This window comes from Sapajus apella, unplaced genomic scaffold (genome assembly GCF_009761245.1).
Source record: "Sapajus apella isolate SASKATOON/1434 unplaced genomic scaffold, GSC_monkey_1.0 scaffold110, whole genome shotgun sequence".
Classification (NCBI taxonomy): Eukaryota; Metazoa; Chordata; class Mammalia; order Primates; family Cebidae; genus Sapajus; species Sapajus apella.
In genome coordinates, this window is record NW_022437050.1 from 5856090 (window position 1) to 5862089 (window position 6000).

The 6000-nt window shown below is 44.6% G+C and overlaps 1 protein-coding gene across 1 annotated transcript in view; it reads right to left on the reverse strand.

Annotated features, from left to right (window-relative positions):
• Positions 1-5772, reverse strand: part of LOC116537461 (E3 ubiquitin-protein ligase RNF216) — a 35552-nt gene extending 29780 nt beyond the window's left edge. Inside the window, exon 1 of the mRNA XM_032259639.1 lies at positions 5457-5772. The gene's annotated coding sequence lies outside the window, so the exon portion shown is untranslated. The remainder of the gene's footprint in view (positions 1-5456) is intronic.
• Positions 5773-6000: the final 228 nt, after the last annotated feature.

A 6000-nucleotide genomic window follows, 5' to 3' on the forward strand; every position in this document is an offset into this window, starting at 1 on the left:
GTCATTCATTTTCCAATACTTACTTAATCTCTCCCATTCCTGGTTCTTAGGGTTAGCTGGTGTAGTTTTATCACCCATACTAGAAGCCTGAGAATCACTCTAGACTCCTTCTACTCTTACTTCCCGTATCTACCAGCCGCCAAGATGTGTCAATTTTACATCTTAAATATTTTTTTTTCCTTTCTTTTTTTTTGAGACAGAGTTTTGCTCCTGTTGCCTAGCCCAGACTGTAGTGCAGTGGTGCAATCTCAGCTCACAGCAATCTCTGCCTCCTGGGTTCAAGGGATTCTCCTGTCTCAGCCTCCAGAGTAGCTGGGAAAGGCATGTACCATCAGACTTGGCTAATTTTGCATTTTTAGTAGAAATGGGATTTCTCCATGTTGGCCAGGCTGGAATTGAACTCTCGACCTCAGGTGATTCACCCGCCTTGGCCTCCCAAAGTGCTGGGACTACAGACTACAAGCATGAGCCATCGTGCCCAGCCACATCTTAAATATTTCTTAAATTTATCCCCTCTTCTCCATTTACAATACTACAAACCTAATTTGGAACCCTATGACAGGCTTAGACTACTATAATGGCCTTCTAAATTTTCTCCTTAATTCAAGTCTAGCCTTCTTTACAGCCACTTGCCATGGAGCCACCAAAATCATGTAATTTAGGCCATGTCATTCACTTGCTTAGAAGTATTTCATGGTGGGCCACCCAGACACTGTACAGCTCTGGATGTTTTCTATTGTGAGATGTACAGAGCCACCTGTGAAATGTTCTCATCAAAAACATTTGAGTGTGAACCTAATGAAGCCTTTAGATCTAAATTATTTTTTCTTTTTTTTCCTGCTTAAACAGATCTAAATTTTAATTTATAGAAAATGTAGGGGACAGAAAAAAAAAAAAGACGTAGGGGGCAGAAGAACAAACTAAATTATACCATGAGAAACCAGCCAACTCTAAAAGACATACTACAGGCCAGTTACCCTTTTTTTTCAGTGAGTGAATGGCATAACACAAAGTGTGTTGGCGGAGAGAGAGTATCTTCACTTAAGAGAAATAATTATCAAATTTGATGAATCTTGTTTGGATCCTGACCTTAACAAACTAATTGCAGCATACACATAAAGCTAATTTCAGACAATTAAGGGAACTGTTCAGTTGATATGAGATATCAGACACTTAACATTTCAATGTTAGTTTTGTTAGTGGTGATAAAGTTAAGTGCTATATAAGAAAAAAAGTTTTTATGGGTAAAATGACATGCTGTCAGGGATTTGGGTTTGCTTGAAAATACTATAGCAGTTTAAAAACAAGAAAGAAATGGACAGCCGGGTGTGGTACCTCACGCCTGTAATCCCAGCACTTCGGGAAGCCAAGGTAGGCGGATAATCTGAGGTCAGGAGTTTGAGCCTGGACTGGCCCACCATGGTCAACATGGTGATACCCTGTCTCTACTAAAAATCCAAAAATTAGCTGGGCATGGTGGTGGGTGCCTGTAATCACACTTACATGGAAGGCTGAGGCAGGAGAATCGCTTACACATGGGAGGTGGAGGTTGCAGTGAGCTGAGGCATTCCAGCTTGGGCGACAGAGGGAGACTATGGAAAAAAAACAAAAAGAGAGAGGGAGAGATTGGGAGGGAGGGAGGATCACTCCAGCTCACAAGGTCAAGGCTGAGGTGAGCTGTGACTGTGTCACTGCACACCAGCCTGGATGACAGGGTAAGACCCTGTTACAAGGGGGGAAAAAGTTTTGACATTTGGCAGAATTCTGTGGCTCTTTGGTCTCAGTGGGGCTATATGATAAGAAAAGGCAAGCAGAAGCCCCTAGAACGCCCTGTCTCTAAAAACACACCCAGATTCCTGTGGGCATCTTCAAGATTGGCCCCCCCACCAAAGACTTCTAAGATGCAGAGGTGATGATTCTCTCACATCTCTTTTTACTTCTCATTTGGCTCATACAGAAAAATGGCTCTTGGAGGACAGTGTACTACTCTAAGCCTCAACAGGTGCTGACTAAATGCAGCAGCGGTTCCAGATGTCATTTCTCACCAGAGCAAACAAACAGCCCCTGGCAACTGGTATGATGTGATTGATTTGGAAAATGCTTTTACTCTCTGTTCAATAATCAGAGAACACCAGCAGCTAGTGAGGACCTTGATTATCTGTCGTCCAATAGGATAACATAATGTTCTACCATTTGAAGGACATGCAGATAGAACCTGGTGAACAGAAAGTAGCAGGGATAGTAGGATGTATGTAACATGTAACATGCTACATGAATGCCAGAAGGTGAGAGAAATCCCTTGAATGTAGGAATGTGTAATCTCTATACAATTCTGGCGGTCTAGAGATCAGGCATATGTATCATGACATCCCTTCCAAAGATAGGCTCACGATAGAAATATCCTCTAACACTAAGGGAGAAGCACAACATCTGGGAGGCTGTTTTTGATTTTTGGAATCGACATCTATCACATCTGAACGCTTTGCTCTTATCCATTTACTGCTGATCTAAAAGGCTTCCAGGTTTAAACAGGACCCAGTGGAGGGCCACATGTGGAAGACCAAGATGCTGAGTGGAACTGGTAGTAGGAACTGACAGGAGAATCAGAATGAAGGCTATGCTTTGTAAGTGATTCTCCTTCTAATAAACATCTCACAGCCTGCTACTGGGTCCTGGAGTAGTCCAGACGCCTGACTACAGGGCTGCATTCCTTCCTGGAAGACTGAGGAGAGATTGTTTGCTGCTCATTTGAGTTGTTTGCAGAAATCAGTTGAGGTTGTAGGACCAGGGTCTCTTATTTTCTTGGTGGCTGTCAGCTGAGAGTTGTTCCTAATTTCTACAGGCTGCCTCAATCCTTGGCTCATGGCCCCCTTCATCCACCTCCAAAGCCAGCAACAGGAGGTCATGTCCTTCTCATGCTTGTCTGACTCTTTGCTCTATACTAAGAGCTCTCCGATTTTTTTTTTTTTTTTTTTTTTTTTTTAGACAGAGTCTTGCTCTGTTGCCAGGCGCCAGGCTGGAGTGCAGTGGCACGATCTCTGCTCACTGCAACCTCTGCCTCCTGGGTTCAAGCAATTCTCCTGCCTCAGCCTCCCGGGTAGCTGGGACTACAGGCACACGCCACCATGCCCAGCTGATTTTTTTTGTATTTTTAGTAGAGACGGGGTTTCACCATGTTGGCCAGGATGGTCTCAATCTCTTGATCCGCTCCCCCTCGGCCTCCCAAAGTGCTGGGATTACAGGCTTGAGCCACCACACCTGGCCAGGGCTCTTCGATTTTAAGGATTCGTAATTAGATTGGGTCTACTCAGATAATCCAGATAACCTCTCTGTCTCAAGGTCCTACAACCAAGGGCAAGTTACATGGGCCTCATCTGTAAGATGAAGATAATGATACCTACCTGTACTGCATACTTGGGAGACTGTTTATTACCCCAAATTGCCATTGCCCACTTCATTTTCTGAGGACCAAACCCCTTCCATATCCTTCATATTTAAACTGAACATAAAGTCACCCAACTACAGGCTACATATGGTGCTTGCCTTGCCTATGTGACAGTTAAGACCAATGGGGTATAAGCAAAAGTGAGATATATATAATTCCTGCATCACTTACAACATCAAGAAAAGCCGCCTTCCTAGCAGCTTGTCTACTTCCCACTTCCTTTGGGTTTGAGTGTAAATGTGGCCACAGTCTAGTTATAATCATGCAGATGAGAACACCACCTTCAGGGAAGGGTGAAGCAGTTAGATAATCTCTTTTTTTTTTTTTTTTTTTTCAGACAGTCTCACTTTGTCTCCCAGGCTAGACTGCAGTGGCAAGATCTCAGCTCATTGCAGCCTCGACCTCCTAGGTTCGAGTGATTCTGCCACCTTGGCCCTCCAAGTAGCTGGAACTACAAATGTGTGCCCACCACTCCTGGATAACATTTTTTATTTTTTTTATTTTTTTATTTTTGTAGAGATGAGGTTTCGCCATGTTGTCCAGGCTGGTCTCAAACTTGTGAGCTCAAGTGATCTGCCTGCCTTGGCCTCCCAAAATGCCAGGATTACAGGCATGAGCTACCACGCTAGGCTGTGAGACAATCTCTGAATAACTTAAGGAGATAGATATGCTCCCTAAGCTGAGTGGCAAGGCTAGGCTGTCGAGAGAGAGAGAGAGAGAGAAGGAAACTTCAGTATTGCTTCAATCATTGCATGTTTCCTTTTTCTTTTTTGAGACGGAATTTTCACTCTTCTTGTCCATGCTGGAGTGCAGTGGCACGATCTGGGCTCACTACAACCTCTGCCTCTGGGATTCAAGTACTTCTCCTGCCTCAACCTCCTGAGTAGCTGGAATTATAGGCATGCGCCACCACACCCAGCTAATTTTTTTTTTTTTTTTTTTTTTTTGGAGATAGAGTCTCGCTGTGTCGCCAGGCGCTAGGCTGGAGTACAGTGGTGTGATCTTGGCTCACTGCAACCTCCGTCTCCCAGGTTCAAGCAATTCTCCTGCCTCAGCCTCCCGGGTAGCTGGGACTACAGGTACACACCACCAGACCCAGCTAATTTTTTTTTTTTTTTTTTTTTTTTTTTTGAGACGGAGTTTCGCTCTTGTTACCCAGGCTGGAGTGCAATGGCGCGATCTCGGCTCACCGCAACCTCCGCCTCCTGGGTTCAGGCAATTCTCCTGCCTCAGCCTCCTGAGTAGCTGGGATTACAGGCACACGCCACCATGCCCAGCTGAATTTTTGTATTTTTAGTAGAGACGGGGTTTCACCATGTTGACCAGGATGGTCTCGATCTCTTGACCTCGTGATCCACCCGCCTCGGCCTCCCAAAGTGCTGGGATTACAGGCTTGAGCCACCGCGCCCGGCCTGTATTTTTTTTTTAGTAGAGATGGGGTTTCAACATGTTGGCCAGGATGGTCTCGAGCTCTTAACCTCGTGATCTGCCCTACCTCGGCCTCCCAAAGTGCTGGGATTACAGGTGTGAGCCACTGCACCTGGCCTGCATTTTAGTAAGTGTGTATTTGTAACGTGCTAAGCCACATAGAGAGTACTATACAAGTAACAGTTATTGTTACAGACGTAGCATTTTGTATTCTGGAGATGGGCAACTCTACTTGTCTTAAGCCAACAGTATCCATTAACACAGACATAAGCAACACTAGTGTAGTCTAAGCTAATTAAAACATGTCACTTGCTTATTTAGAGACAGTAAGGAAAAAGGACTATCACTTATTGAATTCACATGTGCCAGGCATTTATATGTTAATTTGTCTTCCAAAATAACGCCACGAGGCCGCAGAAATGAAGAAACAGAGGCTCAGGGGTTAGGTCACTTCCCCAAGATCACTCTAGATTGGGGTGGCTCGAGCGTGTTCTTCCAACAACACTATGCCCTCTCTGCCAAAAGGCAGGTCAATGGGGAAGTTGAGAATCAGCCCATAGCCCCTCTGAATTCTGTTACTCACATAGAGGTACGGTACTTGATGTCATCTTTTTCAGCCAGCTCTTCACAGGTGAGGCCATTATGTTCTTTCCAGAGTCCCTGACACTTCCTACAGGTTTCCTGGGGATAAAGGACAGACACAAAAACAACTCCTGGTGAGTGTACACCACAGAAGTTCCTGTTCAACAAAAGGGATGTGAAATGAGCTTTACTTGGCTTGAATTCTCAGAGGATGCCTCTCCTTTTCAGGGGGGATATTTCTAAAGACATCTTTAAATAGAAGAGGTATTCGGCAGGGTTCAGTGTTTCACGCCTGTAATACCAGCACTTTGGGAGGCTGAGGGAGGCCAGGAGTTTGAGATCAGCCTGGGAAACACAGTGAGATCCTGTCCCTTAAAAAAAAAATTAGAGTGGGGAGAGGAGGAGGGTGGTAAGAATCATTAGAAGGATGTAGAAGGAAAAATTTATCTCCCTAGATTAAAAAAAAAGTGTTGCTCCCATCACTTAATTTGCATAAAACTTTCTAAAATGCTCTGGGCCACCTGAAAAAAACCAAAGGGGGCAGA